This window comes from Candoia aspera, chromosome 9 (genome assembly GCF_035149785.1).
Source record: "Candoia aspera isolate rCanAsp1 chromosome 9, rCanAsp1.hap2, whole genome shotgun sequence".
NCBI lineage: Eukaryota > Metazoa > Chordata > Lepidosauria > Squamata > Boidae > Candoia > Candoia aspera.
The window spans coordinates 4,759,617-4,783,045 of NC_086161.1; the positions used below are offsets into that span (position 1 = coordinate 4,759,617).

General features: G+C 42.1%; 1 long non-coding RNA gene across 1 annotated transcript in view; it reads right to left on the reverse strand.

Annotated features, from left to right (window-relative positions):
• Positions 1-810: 810 nt before the first annotated feature.
• LOC134502539 (uncharacterized) overlaps positions 811-23,429 on the reverse strand; it is a 51,160-nt gene continuing 28,541 nt past the window's right edge. The window contains exon 2 of the long non-coding RNA XR_010068459.1: positions 811-2,457. This is a non-coding gene — a long non-coding RNA (uncharacterized LOC134502539). The remainder of the gene's footprint in view (positions 2,458-23,429) is intronic.

Sequence of the window (23,429 nt, forward strand, 5' to 3'; positions counted from 1 at the left end):
CTGTGGCCTCCCTGCTCAGTTAATCTTCAGTCTATCAAAAGAATTATGAAATCTTTTAAGATCAAATGTTCAGACACTTCACAAAGGTTGTCACAGTGAATTCATTTGTCAGTCTTTCATCTCGCTTTCCCCTGCTGTGCCAAAATAATGTCAGTGATTTTTTCTATTTCTTTCTCTTGCCCTCTTTCCCTAGGACTTCTCAAGCTTATAAAAGTAGCCATGGACGAAGGTGGTTGCAGATTCTGGTCCATACTTCTAGTTTTTGCTTTATTGTATTATTTCACTTCATTTCACCTGCCTCCAATAAAAGCCCAGGAAACCTCAAGACAGGTGTTGAATGTTCATTTCTGCACCTTCTCAATACAATCTCAGGAGTAATATTTGACAAAAGTGGATAATAACTTGGCAAGTATCTAGGAAAGAAAGAGGATATTGTTATTGTTGTTATGGCTATTGTTCTCCTATGTGACTCTTCACCCAAGAGGTATGGAAGATGTATCCAAATATTCCTTTATTTTTAACAGTGTTAAAAGGAGCATGAGAAGCTGGAGAAATACCAGGGCCTGAAAGAGGAACTAGAGAGGATGTGGAAAGGCAAGGCCAAAGAGGTCCCAGTTGTGATGGGAGCCCTCGGGGCTGTGACCCCCAAGCTGGGCGAGTGGCTCCAACAGATCCCAGGAGCAACCTCAGAGCTCTCTGTCCAGAAGAGTGCAGTGCAAGGAACAGCTAAGATCCTGCGCAGGACCCTCAAACTTCCAGGCCTCTGGTAGAGGACCTGAGGCTGAGGAAGACACACACCACCCATAGGGATGAGAAGGGAATTTTTATATAATACATACAAATATATACATACAAGCATTCTGAAAAGTTTCTAACTTCTCCAGACGAATTTAAGCTCTTAACTTTAAAGAGGAATAAAAATGGTTAATGCATAGAAATTGGGTTTGCAATTAAAGATTAATGCCCAGTGTAATTGCTAATCATGCCAAATGGAGGTGGCCATATTTTCTTTCAGGCTGGTGACCTGCATATAACCACAGAGGGTCAACTGAATTGCAGTTGAGATCCAGGGCTCTTGACTGGCTGGCAGCTATTTCTTTCATTAGCTACATATACCTCTATGGTGTCTCCCATCACCTGCTCTCAGTTCCGGGCTGAAAAGCCCACAGCTGCTGTAGTATTTCTCAGATGGAGTCACTCTATCCCTCCTAATCACTTCGATGTGTCTGGTCCGTAATTATAGCGATGGTTATTTAGCCTCATGACACAAAAACTAGAATGGTTGTTAGGTTTCCAAATGCCTGACTCTGCATTTTTCTAGTTGCTGCTGGCTCTCCAACCCACATCATGCCCTCAAGCTGTAGGGACCTGGTTTCCCATGACCTTTGGCAACCTTCTCCTATATGGGCCACTTTAGCTCTGCTAATAAAGAACATTGCCTTGATTAGTCCAATGGAAATCTGTGTGTGTATACGCTAATCATGGGAAGCTTCGTTATGTTAACTCCTGTGCCTAATTAGGTGCACTTGTTAATTTGATTCAATGTATACCTTTCAAATTAGATTGCCATTTAACGGATGATTTACTTACCCAATCTATAATTTTAGAAAAGTCCAAGGGATTATAATCTTCCCATTTCTAAGACACTGTCTCCATTCCTTGTATGAATTAGGAGCTCCATTGTCAGCAATCAGATATATTGCACTTAACCTTTTCTAAAATTTATCTGCACTTAGAATAGCTCAGCATTACCATGCACTCAATTTTTAATGGAGTTATAACAGACAACACTAATCTATTCATAGCCTGAATGGCATTCTCTCCCATCCCTTTTCTCTTATCCTCTCTGCCATATGTTATGTGTAATTAGATGGTGCTCCACGTCCAATTTATCAGAGAATATGGCAGCGTTTAGGAACTTTTGTAAGTTCATTGCTCATTGAATCAGATTGAATGGGCACTCAGTTAATTTTTCTATCCAAATCTGAGCACGTGCTGGACACATCCTATGGCTGCACATGACCACCCACAAGCTTAGGATGTGGTCTCCAAATTCTTCCAACAAAGTTGCCACCAAATCCTGATGACCACCCCATTCTTTCATGGGGCTTAGAGAGGATAACGTTGACTTTAGTCATAGTAAATACAATTAAATATATTTAATGGGTTTTTTTCTTTTTTTCCTGGCCTATCCACATACTTATCCTGGCTCTCCCTACATTTTGGAGGGCAGCCCCAGCTCACCAAAGAGCAAGTGTGATTTTTGGCCTGAAGAAAAGAAAAATTCACACACCTGAGCCAAATGAATATGCATCATAGCTGCAAAATTGTTCAGTAAACCATTGAATACACAGCAGTCGATGAAGACAATGGCAGAAGGTTGTGCTTGCAGATTTTCTGGAGGCGTTTCATGGACCACAGCAGGAAGAGCCATTGGTTTTATCAACCAGGTCTTTCCTAGCACAAAAAAAGTACTTCTTGAAATGTTGTGGAGTGACATATTAAAAAAAAGAAAAGAAAAAACATCTTGATTTGTTTGACCAAACCCTGCAGATACTCCTATGCAGAAGGTAAGCACAGTGGTGTGGTTCCAGGATGGAGCTGCTTAGAAGCAGCGTTGTTTCAAAGGATCACTTTTCTCAAATCTCCCATAGAATGATGCACCCCTTTCAAGTTCTACGTTGCACTAAAAATTACTATAATCAATGCTCCAAGATGCTTTTTTTAAAAAAGAAAGTAACTCTTTTATAATGCAAGAATTAACTGTTGCAAGAATTTGCACTATTCTTCCAAAATCTGACCTTGTTCCATTGCCACATTTTACTGCCTATGGCTATTGACCACTGCATTCCATTTCAAGTCTGGTGTTCTACATCCAACCTTCTAAGCAAGTTGATTTTGATGACATGCACCAGCTGTAGCCACGCCTTACACCTGCATGCCTTCACCTTGAATGCAACCAGTAGGACAGAACTGTTCCACTACGATAGGACAAATTTGAGGGAGATCTCGGAATAAAACACCACTCGAGCTACCCATGCTTCACCTGATTTCATGTCAAAAGAATGTGAAACTTTTCAGCAAGAAAATGGAAACCAGTTTCCGTAGGCTCAAGGCAGATCCTTGATCTTTTCGAAAAAGCTGTTTTGAATTTTGAGGTTGTAATGGACCCTCTTTTCTTCTCCCTCCTCCCTCCCTCCCTCTCTCTCATTCTCTCTCTCTCTCTCTCTCTCTCTCTCACACACACACACACACACACACACACACACAGAACAAGCAATCAGACCCTAATATTTCTTTGGGTTGTGAATGGCTCACATAGCACAATGTACAAAAAAAAGAGAGAGAATGGAGAAACTGAGATAATCATGTGATTTTATTGGACAACATAATAGAGCTCAGATTCAAGTGTACTGAACTTTCTTTTGGGTCAATGGAAAGGAATATCCTTCTCCCCCCCACCCAAAATTAGAAAACCCTGAATGTATGTAGATGATTCAGTGTTAAAATCTTTTCTTAGCAACTACTGGATGGAACAGGGAAAAAGTCCTCCTAATACTGGGGTGGATTTGTCCTCCAATTAGCTGGAAGTTTTCTTCCTCTGAGAAAAGGCATTTTTTCTTCTTATTCTCCGAGTGGTTCTGAAATGCTTTGGAGGTATTTTTATTAAATAAACTTTATTTTTGAATATTTATGCTGCTCTATAACCATAATAAAGATTTGATTGAATGGTTGATTTTTGAATATTATTTATTGCTGAACCTGTTTTTTTTTTTTTTCCCCTGCCACCCATTCTCCATAGCTCTGGAACATCCATGGCTCTCCTCTCTTTCTTGATCTGAAAAGAAGCATACATACCCTTGCCATATCTTTCCTTGGGATTTAGCTGAGTCATGAGAAGCCAAGGAGACAGTCTGCAGAAGAAAGGTTGCTGAAGACCTCCCCAACTCTCTTCCTGATTAATATGAGTACCTTGAAAAATATTGTTAAATTATTTTTTTTCCCCTCCACCTAAATGAAATAAAAGGAATGCAGGAAAAACATTCAGTGGGGCTTTCCAATGGAAAAAGGAAAATCAAACACCCATTGGCATACTCACTGGGATATAGCTCATCTTGTCTAGGTGAATACATTGTGGTGGGGTATAGGATGACTTCTCATCCTGTTAATTGTTGCTTTCAGTCATGGCTCTCCTTCCACCTTCATAATCAATATCTCCATGGTGACTGGGGATTACAGAGCTTGTAATCCCAATACAACTGGAGGGCTTCTCTCTATAGCTTATTGTCCACCTTTATGCAAACAAGGGTTCTGATCCCCATGCCGGAGGTAGCCATATCAGCTACTGCTTGGGTATGAACAATGTGCTTAACTATTCCATTAAAGCAGTGTTTCTCAACCTCAGCCACTTTAAGATGCATGGACTTCAACTCCCAGAATTCCCCAGCCAGCCATGTTGGCTGGGGAATTCTGGGAGTTGAAGTCCACACATCTTAATGTGGCTGAGGTGGAGAAGCACTGCATTAAAGACTCGTGGCTGAATTTGCATAATAGGTTAAGTTGGGTTTGTTTTAATCTTGATTGAAGTTTCCCTCCCTTGGCACGGCATGTTAATCATAGACTACTTAATTAGCCTAGGATTCAGTGTATTTTGAAAATGAGTTAAGTCATTAACCAAGTTAAATGTGTTATCCAAACCCAGCCACTTTGTGGCATCTCTTTTCTGCATCCACATCTGAAATGATGGGGAAAAATGAAATCAGCTGAAGAACTGTTTCCAAATCTTCTCTCTATCCTGCATTATGGGATCCCACTACAAATAACATGCCCACTTTTAGGTGCTACCTTTGAATGAACATCCAATGATACCGGAACAGGGACCAAGAAGCACAGACTGAATGTTCAGGGAACTAGAAACTTAATCCTATGGGGGAAAACGGTTTAATCTCGAAAAGAGAAAACTGAAGGGAAGACGTACAGTATACCTACATATATCTGAAAGTCTGTTATACAGAAGATGGCTAAGACCTGTTGTCTTTCTTTCCAGAGTACAGGCCATGGAATAATGATTTCAGATGCCAGAAGACCAGATGATTCCCACTGAGGGTTAAGAAAAACTAGCTAAACCCAAGAACAGTTTGATTGTGTTGCCAAATTACCCAGGAAGATGGTGGCCTCCCCCTCGTTGTGTGTGCTCAGACAGAGGCAGGATTGACACTGGTTGGGGCCATTTTCATTTGGTTTCCTGCACTGAGCAGGGGGTTGGTTCCAGGCTCCCAAATGGCCCTTCCAACTTTATGAAACCAAACTACAGAGGTGGGACAGGGAGAAAATATGCAGAGTTTGAACCACCTCCAGAGAGCTGGAGTTGGCTTCTCTTTTGGGACACAGCACATTCCACTGGGAAATGACTCAGCATCCCACCACTGTTTTCTGCGTGCAAACATTCTGTATTTCTCATTAAAGTATGGGATATCAGCAGTAACTGATGACAAAGAGGAAAACAGCATGAGGCCAGTTCCAGAAACGGAGCAAAACATTCTTGTTAATCTCTTTTCATTCCAGCATCTGCCCTTTCATATTATTATTGTTGTTGTTGTCTTTTCCCAACCATGTCAGCAATGTGTATGCATTTCCTTCCACCGTCTGTCCTCCGCACCGTTGTGCCCACCCGGACATTGTTGCGTTCTCACATGGAGTCCTGCAGCACCCACTTGCTCAGCAGAGAACAAAGACTGTGTTCTTCCATCTCAGCATTTTTCGGTATTTCTTAGGTCATTTAGCTGCTGTTTGTACGTGTGTCCCAGCAAATATTCCCTTAGGCCTAGTCCCCTTCCACAGTAATGGCACTTTCTGGTAAGGAGAGATTGGTTTCTGAGATCACTCAAAGAGATGCCAGACAGAGAACCATCTCTGGATGTTGTCATTTTGTTTTTTTTTCTGCAGACTAACAAGAACCAATACTTCAGTGGTGTTATCACGGTTCATTCATTACCCTTTTGTTGAGGAGGGCTTTTTCAAGATCATCAGCACTGTGTATGTGGAATGCCCAGAAGAATGCATATGATAAAAATTCTTAAACAAAAGCACTGGCAAAAGTTTACTTAGAAAGAAAACTTGTAATGGATTTTTTTCCAAGCCTAGCGTGGGCATAGCATTTGAGGGTTATAGGTAGAAAGGTAGACATGAGCACAGCCAAAAATCTTTATTTAATTTGCATGTAAACAATTAAAAAGTGAATAAAACTCCTTTGCTTGCTTTCTCTCCCTCCCTCCTCCTCCCCACTCTCACAATATAGACACACCCACCAAATCAAGTAAATTTGACTAAAACTCAATGCTTGCTCCCCATATCTTTAATAATTTCTTTGTCACTTTAAATATGATTCAGAAAAAAAAAATCCAGGAGGGTTTTTCAGAGCCACATGCCATCCTGGGAGTTCAGCTTATGCACCCCGACTTGAAATCTACGATCTCAACATTCATTCAATTAAGTTCACTCATGGGATTGAGGTCTGCAACTGAAAAGACCCCGTTCCTCCTGACATGCCCCCCCCCAAATGCTTAATTGTTTTCATTTGAAGCCTTCCATATCATATCGCAAGTATTGCCCAGAACTTGAGAGTTAGGCAGCATACAAATAATAATAATAATAATAATAATAATAAGTGTAACTTCCCTCTAGGTCAAGCATTTTCTTGCCATCTGATACAGAGGAGGTTTCTGTTCAACAAATATGCCCGATGTTCCCTTGGAACTCTGGGACTTAACTGCAGAACATTGTTGCAAGCTGATTAAAGAAATACCAACCAGCTCACCAGGTGAGATTTAGCAGATAGATTTTTCTTGACGTCACTCAATAAGGTTTCAAAAGTTTCACTGATCAATTCATCCATTAGGTTTGCATGTGATGTAATGTTTCTGCAGAAGAACACCTTCCAAGAATGCATGGATGACACATCAACCATCCTTTTAAAAAAGGCATTCTTTGCTGTGTATGAGATGGAGAAAGAACTCTTGAAAATAGTGCCATTCTTGAGCACTGCACTTTAAAAAGAGTGCTGACAAAGCAGGATGCTCAGAGAAGGTCAATCAAAATGGTTCAAAAGCCTGGAGATCCAGTTTTATGTTAGATATGGAGAAAACATGCTTAGGAAATAATGGGATGGTCAATTTCAAACCTCTCTTTGTGAAGGAAAAAATTTAGCCCTGAAAGTTTGGTGTCAGCATGGAGAATATTTAAATGGCATAACATCCAAAATGCACTTTATGACAAGCATGTATAAATATTCACAGAGATTTTGAAGTCTCAAAATAATGGAGAACTTTCATCGGAGTCATAACGTTGACTTAAGTCTCCACGAGCGTATAGCAATTTCTGACTGGGAAGTCTGGACATCACTGAAATAAATGCAGGTTTCCCTATGTGATGTCATACATGAAAGGGCAAGAAGATGATAAGAAGATGAGGGAATGTATAGCCAGGGAAGAAGGACTGGTTGAAATGTAACCTCAAAAATCCTCATTAACTCTGTGGGTGGGAGTTAGTGATACCAGAAAAGGAAGGGAAGTATCTCAGATATTTAGCTGGACATGTTCCTTTTCTGACTTCCTGGCCAGTTGTAAATGTGATATTGAAGTGTGTACTTGAGGGAAAGGAAAATGAAAGACTCTGAATTTACTAGAGAGGAGGAGTACGGAATATCTAATTCTTCTGCCTTGATATATTCTTGCTCTGATAAGTTAAAACAAGAGTGATTCACTAAACAACTATTCCAATACTTCAGAACAAAAACGAGCTTCCAATTATGACATGTTTAATCCAACCAGCTGGAGGGAGGAAGTGTGTATGTGTGCGCGCAGCTCCTCGGCTTCTTTATGGTATCATATTAGCCCAAGCAGACTCTTGTGAAAAGAATTCATTGTTGCGCTGAATCCGGATCTCTGCTCCATTGGGTTGATAGAATAGCTGTTGATTTAAAAAGAACCTGTTTGTCGGGAGAAAGGATTAGCAGATTAAGAGGCTGCGTATAATTTTTTTAAAAATGTAAAGTTACATTTCATAACTGAAAAGAATTAATCAAAATGCAAATGGAAAAAGAAGTCTTATACTCTCTCCCCCTGCCTGCCCCCCATCCCCAGGACAAATAAGAGGTGCGTACTTCATGGTGCACCAGTAGGAGGCTATGGACTGGTACCTCAGCTCACATAGGACCATTGAAAAAAGAAGATCTTAAGGAAGAAGCCATAATGCAGTGTTTAAGCCCATGACTGGCATATCCAAAGTCTTTATATTCAGTCCCCAGCATCTCCAGTGAAAAGGGTTGTATGGATTAGGGCTGGGAAAGGCCATTCCTCAGACAACAAATGTTTGCTGACCATCAGAATAGGACATTTTGGTTTAGCTGGGAGTTTTAGCTCACACATCTGGAAGGTACTCAGGCTGGGGTGGGCTGATGTATTCACTCTATGAAATGTAGATTTTTAAAGAAGGAATTGTCTTGATTTCATCCTTGCATAACTGTTCAATCACTAGAATCAAATCTGCAAACAATGTAGTTAAATGTAAGGATGATAATGATTAGCTTAGATAGTCTAGAGCAGTGTTTTTTCCAAACTTGGCAACTCTAAGATGGGTTGGACTTCAACTCCCAGGATTCCCCAGCCAGCATGCTGGGAGCTGAAGTCCACATATCTTAAAGTTGCCAAGTTTGAAAAACACTGCTCTAGAGTTATTTTGGTGATTAAGGCAGTACACAAGCTGATAAATAAAACAGAGATAAATCCTTTTTGCTGATTATATGTCAGAGACAAGAATTGCTCTTGAAAAAAAAAAGAATATGGAAGACAAGGAGGAGAATGATGGTATGGACAAAAAATACTACATTTTGAATATGTTAATATGTTTTTTTTTAGTGGGGAGAGATTGTTGGTGAAATGGCCGGAAGCAAAGGACTGGAAGTGAAGGCAATTCTGTGCTTGGCTCTGGTGGTGTTCAACTGCCACTGTGCTACATCAGGTATGTAATGAAAAGGAAATGACAAGGAATCTTAAAGGCAGAGCTGAGCTGTGCGTAACTGTAGTTTTATGTTGGAAAATAGCTTGGTAGAGAAAAGCAGCATTGTGCCCAGGATTAGCAGAACTGAAAGATTTCATTAATGACTGACTAGCTTTTTAGCAAAACAAAGATAGTTAGGCAGTAAGAGAGAACCTGACCAGAATGTGTACAACTAATTGGAAATGTATATTATCTCCACTTGGTAGGCAAGCAGGGGCACTGGGTGTTCTTGCTTTGTCATTTGGAAAATGTCAAATTGTCCAAGGGTTTTCCCAGGCTGGCATTGTCAAGTTGCAAAGATGCAAAACTTGGGAGGGCTTTGGCTTGCAATCTATCGTTGCTTGAAAGAAAGAAAGGAAGGAAGTCTACTTAAATCCGAGTTATCATGGGATTCTTGGAACCTACTTCTTCAGACTGCAGATGGAGAAATTTTGCATATGAAGGGGCTTCCAATGGCTACCAAACAAAATCTCTTTGCACATGACAATCTAGCAAGAGAGGAGACATTAACACAGCCTTCTTCCTGACAGATTAACTTTCCACATTCCACAATGGCTGGCCAATGGAGTTCCCTCTATCTTAAGTGTGAAATCCAGGAAGGGCGTATGACCACATATAGGACATATGACCATGTATTTTAGTCCGTTTTCAATAGAGTAGAAGCCAACTTGGATGACAGCATGACAAAACTGAAGCTCTGCTACGTTCTGACTATTCTATTTCTCTTGCTCCCCTCTTCTTCTTGGCTAGCTGTGACACAAGCACACAGAGAGAGTTCAAAGTCTCTGTCTTACTGCTAACTGCTAACCTGTCTTACTGTTTCTACAGTGGTTACCAGGAAGTTTCCAGGGGCAATCAAAGATGCTGATCTGGATGTACTACACTGTATATCGCTTGGCAGCCAAAGTACTTACAGGACTAGGCTGACCATACATCCCGTTTTGAACGGGACAGTCCCAGTTTTTTTAACATTTCCCAACCGTCCCCTCATTTTAATATAAATGTCCATTTTGTCCCATTTTCTAAAAACATTGGAGCCATTACTGGGAAAAGCAGGAAAAAATTGAAATTGAAATTGAAAAGGAGGCTGACTTGGCAGTAGTTCTCAATCCGGCGGGAAACCAAGAGTGAAACCACAAGGAGCAGCTGATTGGCGGAGAACAAGAGGAAGAGTCGCGGCTGCCAATCAGTGCAGTGGAAGACGGTCAGAAAAGCACGCCCAGCAGAAAAGAAGCTGATTGGCTCTTAGGCCAAAATGGCAGGAAGAAAATAAAATAAAAGGGTGGGCCAGAGAGGAACAGGTTGTTGGGGACTCCTCGGTTCCTGTCCTCCTGTCCCAGCTCGCCGCTGCCCTCAGCCCTCCGGCAACCTCTCCGCCCAACGTCACCCCTGCACCAGCCTCTCCGGACCCAACCATTGCCACACCTCCCCCTCCTGCACCTTCCCAGCTTACTGTCGATAACTTTTTTTTCGTCTTTTCGTGAATACGGAATATTACATAATATTACATAAGTTTAACCCCATCCCGTTTTGCCATCCCAATGTCCTGTTTTTGTCTCAAGGAAATATGGTCAGCCTATACAGGACTACCTTATCTGCATAGAGGTGGCCCACCCAACTTGTCCTCTGCAAAGTTCCTGTAGTTTCTTTTAATGGTGCCCCATAGAGGGGAGGGAGGGGAAGGGAAGCAATGTTTCTCTCTGCCAGTCCCCATGTTAATGAATCTTCTCCCATTTAGGATTAAATTGGCAATCTCATAGCTGATCTTCCAGAAGTTGTTAAAGACAACAGAATTGTTCTGGAAGGCCTTTGTGGAATGTATGGTTACTATGACAATTATCACTTAATCATTGTTTATGCCTTTATTGGCTTGTATGTTCTCATGCTCTTCTCAGGTTGTAAATCACCAGATGTCATATTTGTTCAATCCAATATATGAACACAACTGATTAATTAATTAAGGACCAGGAAGAGGCTCAAATTTGTGTCTTGTACTTTCTGAAACCAGCTGATTCTTTTGATCTCCATCGCTGAGGTGACTCTACCCTGTTTTCCACAATAGGCCTATAAAGAGAACATGGCTGTAGGGCTCTTGTGTCTGTAACTATCTGAAGATAATGTCAGATGGAGAGTTCTCCCTCCCCTTCCAACATTTCCACATTGACCTTTTTCCCCCCTTTGCTGGCTGATGATTTGGCACAACCTGACTTCAGATCAAAAGTCCAGTTCATTTGAAGCATGTCCCCATTTCACTGGGGAAAGAAACAAGAAGAGAGTCATCTACAGAGGTAGCCCAGAGACTATTCATTATCCCTAATCAAATGACTATCTTTTCCTTGTGGAAAGGGTTTTGAGCAGGTAAAAAGGTGGCATTTGTCCCAGTCAGTTCTTCTGTCATCTGATGACAGAGAATTTGCTTCTGGAATTCTTTCAAAGGAGAACAGAATTTTGGAGATATTCTTATGGATGGTGTATGGGGGCTCATGACCAGAGGTGTGACCTCTCCAATGGTCTATAACCTACATGGTTTTCTATATTTCCAACCAGTCCCAAGGAAAGAATTCAGGAGAGAATTTCTCCCACAGAGGGGGATTCAAGGGGAGGGATGGAAGCAGTGCTACTGTCACCTCAATAGGAAAATTGTTGGAGAGACCGCCTTGGGAGAATTTCTAGGAAATCATTCACAAATTTGGTGGATAATTTCAAAAGGCCACCAGTGCACAGTGAGAGCAGAGTTCTGCCCACCCCAGAAAAAAAGTATGGAATTACATTTGCAGAAGGGGGATTTCCAGCAAAAAGAAGAGAGAGAGGACCATCCAGATGACCAGGAGGGAAGCAGAGAAATCCGTATTCTGGTTTGTGACTTGCTCCCTGTCCTCACCACATCCTCACTGCATTTGCTTTTGCAATGGCAGTGGAGATAATAGTTCTGCAAGGAGGACAACAAAGCCCACCTTCTAGTTGCTTCAGAAAAACAGGGGGCTGGAGACCATGTCCTGTGGTGCCTTGATTTCAGGGAGGAAGGAGAAACCCCAGAAGTGGGAGGCAGTAGGGGGTCCTCCCAATGAAAAAATGGACTGTCCTGAAACTTCAGAGGGACCATTGCAGACATTATTCACAGTGTTTCCTCTTCCTCTGGAGCAGCAGTGGATACAAGATTAATTGGCTCAGGTTGAAAAGTCTGCTGAGAGCCTCCTGGCATCAAAAGTGCTGTTCTGGATTGGTGCAGCCCTGGTGTATGGAACTAGCCTTACTCTCAGGAAAATGTGATTTAGAATACAGCCTTTATATCACGATTTGTATGTCAGGAGAGCAGGAAAGGAAAGGAAAAGCAAAGAGGAGCACTCAGGAGGTTGAATTTTCACTCGACAAAGTCACAGTATCATTTCAGAAAGACATTCCATATGCAAGAAGATTCAATAAAAAGTTAGGTTTGTAAAGCAGGTTGGGAAGCACCCGCCATTCATGCAGGACAAGAAATCCACTTTGATCTCCAACTGAAAATTGAAATGCTAATTTCCTTTGCTGCTGCACTTCCTACTGGTCTTCAGAGGTCAGAGTCCATTTCTTTCCCTCACTTATTTAATGCAATTGGGTGGCTTTAACTGAAGGAGAAGATGCTTCGCAGTCCTCTTCTTGCAGGTCTATCAACACTTTGCTGGAATTCTGATCATGGTGGATTTTTTTTTTAATATTCCATGAGCTTTGCCCCCTCTGATTTCACGCTGAAACATTAACAAGGGCTGACACTGAAGATTAGAAGCAGACAGCTGGAATGCCAGTTCTTTGTTGCAAGATGGCTGTGAGCCAACACTGTTCAACTGCAGCCAAAAAGACCTGGGAAAGTCTTCTTAAGAAAGAGGTGGTGAGGAAAATGAGCATTGGGGGGCATACCAGAGTGTTGCAGGGGGGAGACATGAGTAGAACAAGGTGGCTTGTTGAACTGCACAGATAAAAAGGGCTGGAAAAAGAATTTATGTTCATTAAAATATAAAGTTTGAACCAGCTTGCCTTTATTTGAAGGGAAAGAAACTAATAGTCAAATGAAGCTATATTACCTGGTAAATACCGCTACATTATAAAAATACTGATAGGCCTCTTAATTCCAAAGGACTACATTGAGGGATGAGCTTGATTTGGGTGGTTGATCTCTTGGCTAACCATGAATCTGCAGCAGATCATATTTTAAAAGGGAAAGCTTTCCCTTTCAGGACCCGTAATTTCTTCCTTTTGGACATCTGGGAAGTCTTCCGAAGCTCCAGCCAGGTTGACTGATTGATTGACTGACATGATTTATGGGGGCACCCATCTCTGACAGGTGACTGGGCAGTGTATAAGGATTAAAAACACAAAACCCACGACATATAAACCCTTGGTGCCCAAAGATAAACCCCCAGGCTCTGGTCTTGATTAAATTAGCATGAGCACCAATAAAGAAATATGAGACAGTCGCAGGAACCATCCATAGACAAATCACTAAAAGAGAATGATATGGTGGCCTCCATAGAACTGTATATGTTAGCTTCTGTTGACCCACTTACAACTTTCCCCACCCTTTCTCAGTACTCTGCATGCGAAGAGTGCAAGGTATAACCCTGATGTCTCCAGAGAGTTACTAAAATCAAGGTAAACCAGGAATAGGCAAGCTCTAGGCACCTGAACAGTCAAAATGGTTCAAAACTGATGAGATAAGGTGTATCAAGCCTTCTGAGAGACTCTGTGTATCTGAAACAAACAAATAGAATCATTCCTCCTCCCCAATCCCATAATTGCTGTTCTCCATGAATTAACTATTCCCACTTGGAAAACATGGTTGCTAGCTCTCCTGTTCTCATTCTCTAAAGGCAGGGAAGGAAACTGCTATGAGTCAACCAGTAGCTTATGAAGATATTGAGGAACATTGGCCTCAAGACAAATTCAGATGGAAAGACATTCAACAGAGAATTGACGGGAATGAAATGGCTATCAACGAATTGGCTAATACTTACTGACCTTTTCCATCTTTGTACCATTTATCCAAGTTAACGAGAGATCTTCCATACTTGTTACTATTATCCCTCATTAGAAGCTACTCTCAAAGCATTAGGAAGTGTTTCAAGACTGTGTTAATTGGCTTCACACAGCAATGTCAATATTTCAACCAGCGGCTCCTGGGATGAGCAGTGCAGAATTACTTCAGGGCATTTTGATGAAGGCTCATGCTCAATGCATCAGAGCATGAGAAAAAAATTAGCCTATCAATATGCCTGTTTCTTTAAGGAGTAGGACTAGACCAACATTTCATGAACTGATGGGATTCATTCCAAGCTGTCCATCACTCACAGTACAAATACAATAATCCTTAAATTGAATGCATGGCGCTATTGGAATATTGTGATGGGTCTCCAATAAATATAAATACACTCTTTTTAAAATTGTATTAAACTAAAATGATGCTAGGGAGAGTGGAGGGCAAGAGGAAGAGGGGCCGACCAAGGGCAAGGTGGATGGATGATATTCTAGAGGTGACGGACTCGTCCCTGGGGGAGCTGGGGGTGTTGACGACCAACAGGCAGCTCTGGCGTGGGCTGGTCCATGAAGTCACGAAGAGTCGGAAGTGACTAAAGAAATAAACAACAACAAAGAAGCCATGATGATGTCCCTGAATAATGGTGCCACACCATATGCTTCCCCGTAGTAAGATATGGCTGCGAGAGCTGGACCATAAGGAAGGCTGAGAGAAGGAAGATCGATGCTTTTGAACTGTGGTGTTGGAGGAAAATTCTGAGAGTGCCTTGGACTGCAAGAAGATCAAACCAGTCCATCCTCCAGGAAATAAAGCCAGACTGCTCACTTGAGGAAATGATATTAAAGGCAAAACTGAAATACTTTGGCCACATAATGAGAAGACAGGACACCCTGGAGAAGATGCTGATGCTAGGGAGAGTGGAAGGCAAAAGGAAGAGGGGCCGACCAAAGGCAAGATGGATGGATGATATTCTAGAGGTGACGGACTTGTCCCTGGGGGAGCTGGGGGTGTCGACGACCGACAGGAAGCTCTGGCGTGGGCTGGTCCATGAAGTCATGAAGAGTCGGAAGCGACTAAAGAAATAAACAACAACAAAGAAGCCATGATGATGTCCCTGAATAATGGTGCCACACCATATGCTTCCCCGTAGTAAGATATGGCTGCGAGAGCTGGACCATAAGGAAGGCTGAGAGAAGGAAGATCGATGCTTTTGAACTGTGGTGTTGGAGGAAAATTCTGAGAGTGCCTTGGACTGCAAGAAGATCAAACCAGTCCATCCTCCAGGAAATAAAGCCAGACTGCTCACTTGAGGGAATGATATTAAAGGCAGAACTGAAATACTTTGGCCACATAACGAGAAGACAGGACACCCTGGAGAAGATGCTGATGCTAGGGAGAGTGGAGGGCAAAAGGAAGAGGGGCCGACCAAGGGCCAGGTGGATGGATGACATTCTAGAGGTGACGGACTCGTCCCTGGGGGAGCTGGGGGTGTTGATGACCGACAGGAGGCTCTGGCGTGGGCTGGTCCATGAAGTCACGAAGAGTCGGAAGCGACTGGATGAATAAACAACATTAAACTAAAAAGGTGTGTAGAGTTGGGGACACAAAAGCAAGCAGCAAATGTGCATGTTGACATCTGAAACATATTTATGCATTAGATCCAGGCTTATTTATGCTTGGAGGTCCATTGAAATCAGTGAGATTTTAAACTAGTCACCAAGTTTTATGTTACTAGGCACAGCCACCAGACTGAGGATGGAGGAATGGTCATTAGATACCAGCTTACTGAATAAGCAGCCATGGACATTTAGCCCCAATGCTAGCAGGTTGTAACAGTAAGTAGTGGGAACTGAATTGACAAAAATGCTACATATATCCAAGGGCAGTCTTTTGATGTGACAAGTATGTATTCATTTATTTATCTGCTATACTTTCATGGTGGAAGGAAAGAGAAGAAGAGGATTGCCAGCAGCCAGGTGGATGGACTCAGTTACAGTGGCAATGGGGGCACCATTGGAAAACCTGAAGGACCAGGTTAGGGACAGATCATCATGGAGAAAATCTGTGGTCACTAAGAGTCAACCTGACTTGAAGGCACGTAATCAGTACTTTCATACTTCCACCACACTCTGTAAAGACTTAAGTGATTTACATAGAAAATAAACAACAACAAACACAGCATATCATCAAAAATTATTAGGCATCCCCAACTGAACATGAACATAACCATCAAAAGCTCTTTTGAATAGTTTTGTTTTCACAGCTTTCTAAATTTTGAAACAGAGGGTACCATATGGACCTCCAGGGAGAGGCTATTCCATAGTGGAAGAGCCATTACTGAGCAGAATTTTCTTCTGCCCAATGAAAGCCTCTGCATCTCTACAAAGGACTCAGGGACTGGACAGGTAAGTTCTACCTGAAGCAGACTCCTGCATGTACCTGGGCATCAAGAGGGATGTGCAGGGGTTTCTTCCTATCCAGCACTTCTTGGACCTACCACGTCACTGCATTGTAAGTATTCCAGGAATTTTCAAGGTTACACGGGAAGAATTCTTTCACCCCACCCTGTACATTTTTTTTAAAAAAGCAAGTTGTCTGTGAATTAAAAAAAAAAGTATTAAAAACGGCTGGACTGAGCAATGGCCCTACCCAAATGGGCAACAGATCCAAGGGAGATTTTTGAGGATCCTCACATTCCTTATCTCAGGCATGGGGAAACTCTGCATCTGAGAGAAAGACCTATTTCTTGGGAACTATTATTCCAGAGAGCAAAGCTTCATTTCCTCCCATCCAATTACCCCTTTATCCTACCTAAAGTTCCCCAATCCCATTTAATTGCAACCTTGAGTCATATTCACTAAGAGAAATGAATGATGGTGCCTGGAAAGTACAGAACAAAGGGGGAGGCTGTAAAATGCAGCAGAGCTGTATAGATATTTAGAGAGGAACTAAGACCCTTCGTTATTTTTAGACATCAGTGTCTGTGTTATAAATAGATCGAGGCCCATTTTTGAAAGCCATTTGTATTTTTAGAAAAAAGGCTGCCCATCAGGTCCTGGTCTCCATTCACTCTTTATAAAAAGGGAGGCACTAAATGGTCAACAAGTTTGCAGCTGGTTCAATGGCATGATTGGAAACTCCTGTGGGATGCTTTTAGTGCAGGACTGTACCACTCCAATGTGGGAAGGCTACATATAACACGCCAGGGCAGGGATGTTCACTTCGCAGGGTTAAAAAGGATTGAGGCTACCTTTTCACAACAGGGACATTTATATTTTAAATTGGGGGTGGGGAAGGGAGGAAAACACTGAGGGCTACTGACATGGTGATATAACCCAATTGTGCATAGAGATTTCCAAGGGTTCTTTTGGAAAGGGATTAAAAAAAAACCCCTCTTAACCTTAAAAGAAGCCCATTTTTTTTCTTTTTAATGGGGGGAACTTGACCCTCTGTTTCTCACTGGTTTGCTGCTAAAACGTTATGGGATTTGAAGACATTGCACGTCATGGGGACCCACCCCACCCTTACCTTAGAAGTAGGAGAACTGAAGTGGGCCATGGAAATAATTTAATCCAATTTATGATGCCACATGGGAAGTCCATAGTCAGTGTACCCTCCCCAGAATAGATGGCTTGGTATTTTTGTTTGAGGATATCCGGGGAGGACATCCTGACCATCCAGTTAGGTTGGGAAACAGACTGCAACCAGCTGGTATTAGTGAAGTCAAACTCGGTCTGAACTGGGAAAAAAAAAATTCTATCTGGCCATTTTCAGGCAATGTCATTAAGCCCAAAAGAGTCCAATTCTGGATCTCACCCTCTATGTGCTACATTATGGCTCAGGCCACCTATTGTGCAAAACTGTGATTTGCTTTCACTCTGGTTTCTTGAATCAGCCACAATGTCTGGTCTCACATAGTATGCTGTCAGCTTACCACAGGAAACACAACCAGATGAGTGAATTCTACTTTATTGTAAGGCTACATTAACAGAATCTTGCAAGTCTGAAAGTACAATTCTCTCCCGTCACCTTTACACCTCAAGAAATTAGGGAGGGTCCCCTCTGAGCCTCTTGCCCCACCCACTGTCCAGCTGCCGAAGATTCTGCCTGTTATCTGACTGTTCCCTAGGCAACATCTCTGGGCCTAGTCTCCCAGGGTCATCCCTGCACACCATTACATACGCTAAGCTCAAAGCAAGTAAATCCCATCACGACTTAGCGTGATGTGTGAACCCTATTAGCAAGCTCTCTTTCCTAGCCCAGATCCCCAAATGCATGCACTGGGGGGAATGTGCTAGGATCAAACAGAACATTGTTCTCTCCCTGCTACGGTAGAGAGAGGGATGGAGATGAGACAAGATGCATCTACTTGTCTAGGAAGCAACATCTGAGCTTCCCAAATAGAAAAAGACAAGTAATTAAATATTGATCTAATAACTGCCAATAGCATGACTTTCATATGCCCTCCCTTCCTGACTGTATCTTGGCAACCTGGGCAGGTGTTTTTATCATCCTGTTCGACTTATATTTGTAAAAATTGACACCCAGCAAGCACACACACATGCACATATACCCTATTTGTTTCTTTGAGAGCTATTGCATATTACAAAAACTGATAAGGTAATGGTCCCCTGTTTTTCTGCAACTGAAACAGTGATTAAACTCTTGAGGGTGAGGAGCCAGACAAAAACAATAGAAAATGGTGCTCTGGCATTTTTCTTCATCAATTCAGATTAAAATTTTAATTTCACGGTACGATAAACTCATACGTAGCTGTGTTTATTAAGGTCACCAGTTTCCAAACGCCACTGTAGGAACCGATGGACAAAGAGCTCTTTCGAAGACAAGAACCACACCTTCAAACTTTTCACCCCATGCAATTCTAACGCAGGACTTGCTGTTTTCTGATTCCTGTCAAATATCTCAAATGACCTTTTCCTGCTGAACAGAATCTCTCCCTTAGTAAATGCATTCCACCCCAACATGCAGTTTTCAGTCTGGGTTTCCCTGGAGAAGCGAGAGGAATGAGTAAGACCTAAATTATTTTAGCTAACCTAAAATACCTTTTGGGGGGCACAGGATGACTGAAATTTGATGATTTTCCAATAATTCTGTAGACCTGGCAAGGAAAGAAAGAGGGTGGAGAAGGAGAGATTATGAATTGAAAAGCCTTTGTGACATCATTTCATTGGCAATGCTGATTGGCTGTGTGTTGTCTCATCCTACCACTGCTTGATAGCAAGTGGTATGATTGGTTCATCTCAACCAGTATATTCTCATTTGGTTCAGGGTTAGATTTCAGAATTTCATACCGAACCCTTCCCCAAACTTGCCATGACTTTTCTATCTAGAACTGAATGGGGTCAAACCTCATTTCCTAGGCAAGGGACACCACCTCACAAAAATGTTTTAGAAATATTGTTCATGGTCAGTGGGATATATAAACAATTCCATGAAATATTGAAGACAGATTAGAATCCTTGCCTTGTGAGAGAGACGTTTAGGTTGTATCCTTGTAGATAAGGGCAAGAATGACTCAACTCTAAAGCAATTCCAACGAAAGTGCTAGTACTTCCCTCGGAGTAAGACAGCCTACGACTGGTTGAAAATCTGTATCGATTACTCTGATTATGAGTGTTCTTCAATTCCTGATGTAGAGTTACTGTGCAAAAATCAAGTTTTAAATGGGATCCTCGTCTAGAATATATGTGATTATAAAGTCTCATAGCTTGATCAGACCCCCAAATGTAACTGTAATTAGGATCCATACATTTTGTGAAAAATAGCCAGTGATGGACAGGTGTTTCAGCCTCCTCTACATGGAAGCCTTTTGAGAGGGGGCACTTATAAAAGTTGTTACTGTTATTGAGAACAGTCATCTTTTATACACTTTTAGCCTAAGCATGGATGGGAGCAGAGGACAGCAGAAACCACCCAGGAGGATAAGTTTTCTAACTTATGGAGCACGTGAGATTCAGCTAACTTAATGCTGGAAGAAGCTATTAATAGCTCTCTTCCTTGAGCAGCAGTTCTGTTTGATAACAGGAGAGCTGCAGATCATGTTTAGCGTGTGAACAAAAAAGTATGACAAAATACCTAGATAAGATTTTGCTGAGAAGGAGAACATTTCAGGTATAATGAGCCTGACTCTGGTAAGCTATGTTCTACTTTTAAACAGGGCAGCTGCTCAAGTCACAATGTGATTCCCCCTCCTTTACATATACATTTAGGATATTTTAAGCATGTGCCTAAAATATGTACAGGTAGTCCTTGTTTACAGGGACGCGGTGGCGCTGCGGGTTAAACCGCTGAGCTGTCGATCGGAAGGTCGGCGGTTCGAAACCGCGCGGCGGGGTGAGCTCCCGTTGCTCGTCCCAGCTTCTGCACACCAAGCAGTTTGAAAACATGCAAATGTGAGTAGATTAATTGGTACCGCTTCGGCGGGAAGGTAACGGCGTTCCGTGAGTCATGCTGGCCACATGACCCGGAAGTGTCCTATGGACAACGCCGGCTCCAAGGCTTTGAAACGGAGATGAGCACCGCCCCCTAGAGTCGGACACGACTGGACTTTACCTTTAGTCCTTGTTTAGTGACCACAATTGGGACTGGCAACTTGGTCATTAAGCAAAGCAGTGGCTAAGTGAAATTACAACTGTGCTTACGATCGTCAGATTTCCTTTGCTTTACAGACCTGCAAAGGTTATAAACGCAAAGATTGGTCGCAAAGTCACATTTTCCTCACCGCTGTAACTGCGAACAGTCACTAAACGAGGCAGTCACTAAACAAAGATTACCTGTATGTAGCCAATCAAAACTAGGTGTTTAGAGCTGCACTACACAGGGAACTGTGATTGGCTGCTGAATATTATTTAGCAGCCAATCAGGGTTTGCCAGCCTCTGTGTAATGTGCAAAATGGATCCTAGTTGGATTCTGTGATAACAGAAGGTCTTTTTGGATCATAAAATTGGTCTAGCTAGCTTAATGTTGTCTGTACTGGCCAATACATATCCCCTGAAGTTCCAGAGCAAAAAATTGCTATCCTAGTTGAAGATACCAGGAATTAAACCTTGGACCTTTTGCATGTGCTCTACTACATAATTAGTAAAAACAGGATGAATAACTAAACCAGCCAACCTGAAGGTCTATTAAGAGGCATTACAATTCAGCTACTCCATTCTGTATAATTCAGAATGAAACTGCAGAATGGTGCCTAATTCTAGGTGCCACATTTTAAAAAGGACATTGAAAAACTGAAGCACAAGTATTGTGGAGAAGTTAAGACTGGACTTGATAGATAAAAATGGCAAAGATATGTTACAGTAGGAGAAATTGTTACTAATGTCCAAATCGGAGATGGCCCGCTCTCTCTTTAGTTGGACATGTTTCTACAGAGGCTGCTTAGATACTCTGCATTAAATAGGGGCTAAGTGATTTCCAAGGTGCTTTCAACTCTATAATTCTCCCATGGTTTTAATCTATACTGGCCATGAAACTGATCCATACATTCTCAGATTACAGGGTTTGGTGGTCAGTAAGACACAGAAGAAACTGTCTATCTAGTACATTCCTTCTGCAAATCTGTCCATCTGTAATGTGTGTGTGTGTGTGTGTGCGTGCGTGTGTATTCTGGGGCAATAAGAAAACCGCATCAGAAATCCATGCAACTTAACCTGAGCATAGCCTAAGAAAATGAGTGATGTAGCATTCTGGAGCCTCATGCAACTGAAAAGAATTTGCCACATCAGAAATAGTTTTACATTGCTGGGCTCTTACAATGATTCCAAGACACCTCGTTTCCCATGCAGAGTCACTATATTCTCTGCTGTTTTGCAAACAGTCCCGACACATCCTCCCAATTACGTTTTGGCCTTGGAATGCCTGCCACGTGACTTTGACACAGGAAGAATTCGTCAAGCTGTTTCTCCTCCAAGGGCTGAAACTTTCAGCTTGGTGCACTGTAATTGGTTTCTCAGAGACAACTGGACACAATCAACAGTAAGCAAACAGCAACCTTCATTCTCAAGAACGTATATTTTGATTCCCATTTGTACTAAGAAACAACTGGGGTATTTAATCAGCTCTCGAGCCTTATGTATTAGCCATAGCTCAGTTAGACTTCATTCTGATTAAGTTTGCTCACTGGGAGAGGAGGAGGCAGGTAAGAGAAAGAACTTGCTGGAGAGATAAGATTCATAATGTGGTTATATCTGCATTTTAAATCCAGCATGATGTTCTCCTACAGAAGACACATATTTTTAGACTGGCACACTGGCTGTTGAATTGTGGGAGTTGAAGTCCACATATCTTAAAGCTGCCAACGCTGGAAAACACAGGTGTAAAGAAATGATATGGTCAGGCCCAGCCCAAGAACTTCAGAGAATCAGTCTAGCCAAAGTTCAGTTCTTTATTGGCTTATACCATATAGACAAAACCTTGCCAGACTATACCTGCCTTACTCCAACCTAATGGATATACCCTGGGGGATTCTAGGGAGTGGCTATCCTAAATCTCTTCCTCTTCTCATGATCCAGCCCAGGACTGTGTTGTCTCTTGTCTCGCCCCCCTCCTTGGAATGTGCTCCCTCCTTCCTGAGAACCTGCTGTGTTACAGAAGTCCATCACAGATATAAAGGCAGCTTGGGACTGAGTTATCCATCACCATCCTGGCTGAGGAATTCTGGGAGCTGAAGTCCACATATCTCAAAGTTGCCAAGGTTGAGAAACACTGCTTCAGACTATCTGGGACATTTCTACAGGCCTCACTTCACATTTTGTAGAGAAAAGGAGCATTAGCCATTCATGATTGGCCAGGTCAAGAAACAGGCTCAAGGAAGGGAACATCACAATTATAGCAGGATACACTAACAGAATCTTGAAAACCTGAGATGTCCCTCTTCTCCCTCTTATACCCAAGGAAATCAAGGTGGATCAGTCTTGAGCTTTTTTCTCACCCTCTCCTCCTTTCCTGGGCTAAGCTGAAGTTTACAGAATGGCTGTTGAATACCTTCTTCAACAACATCTCCATAGTCCTCTACACCAAGGGTGCAGTCAGTAGAAAAACGTGGAGTGGGCCTGTATCACTCTTATGGGCAAAAGAAGGATTTCCTTGTTTTCCTAGAAAGATTGTATTAGTTTTTAAAAGCTATTTTTAGTCTACTTTAGAGTTTGCATGACTTCCCATGTCTTTCCTGCCTCAAAATGGCAGGAAACGATGCCACTGATTTTCAGGAATCACTTTCTGAAAAGCTAAAAAAAAAAAAAGAGAGAGAGAAAGTTGGAGGCCCATAGAGAGATCTATGGACACCCAGGGGAACATTTCCATAAAGCAACATAAAACCAGTACAACTTTTTTTCTGGTTTTTCA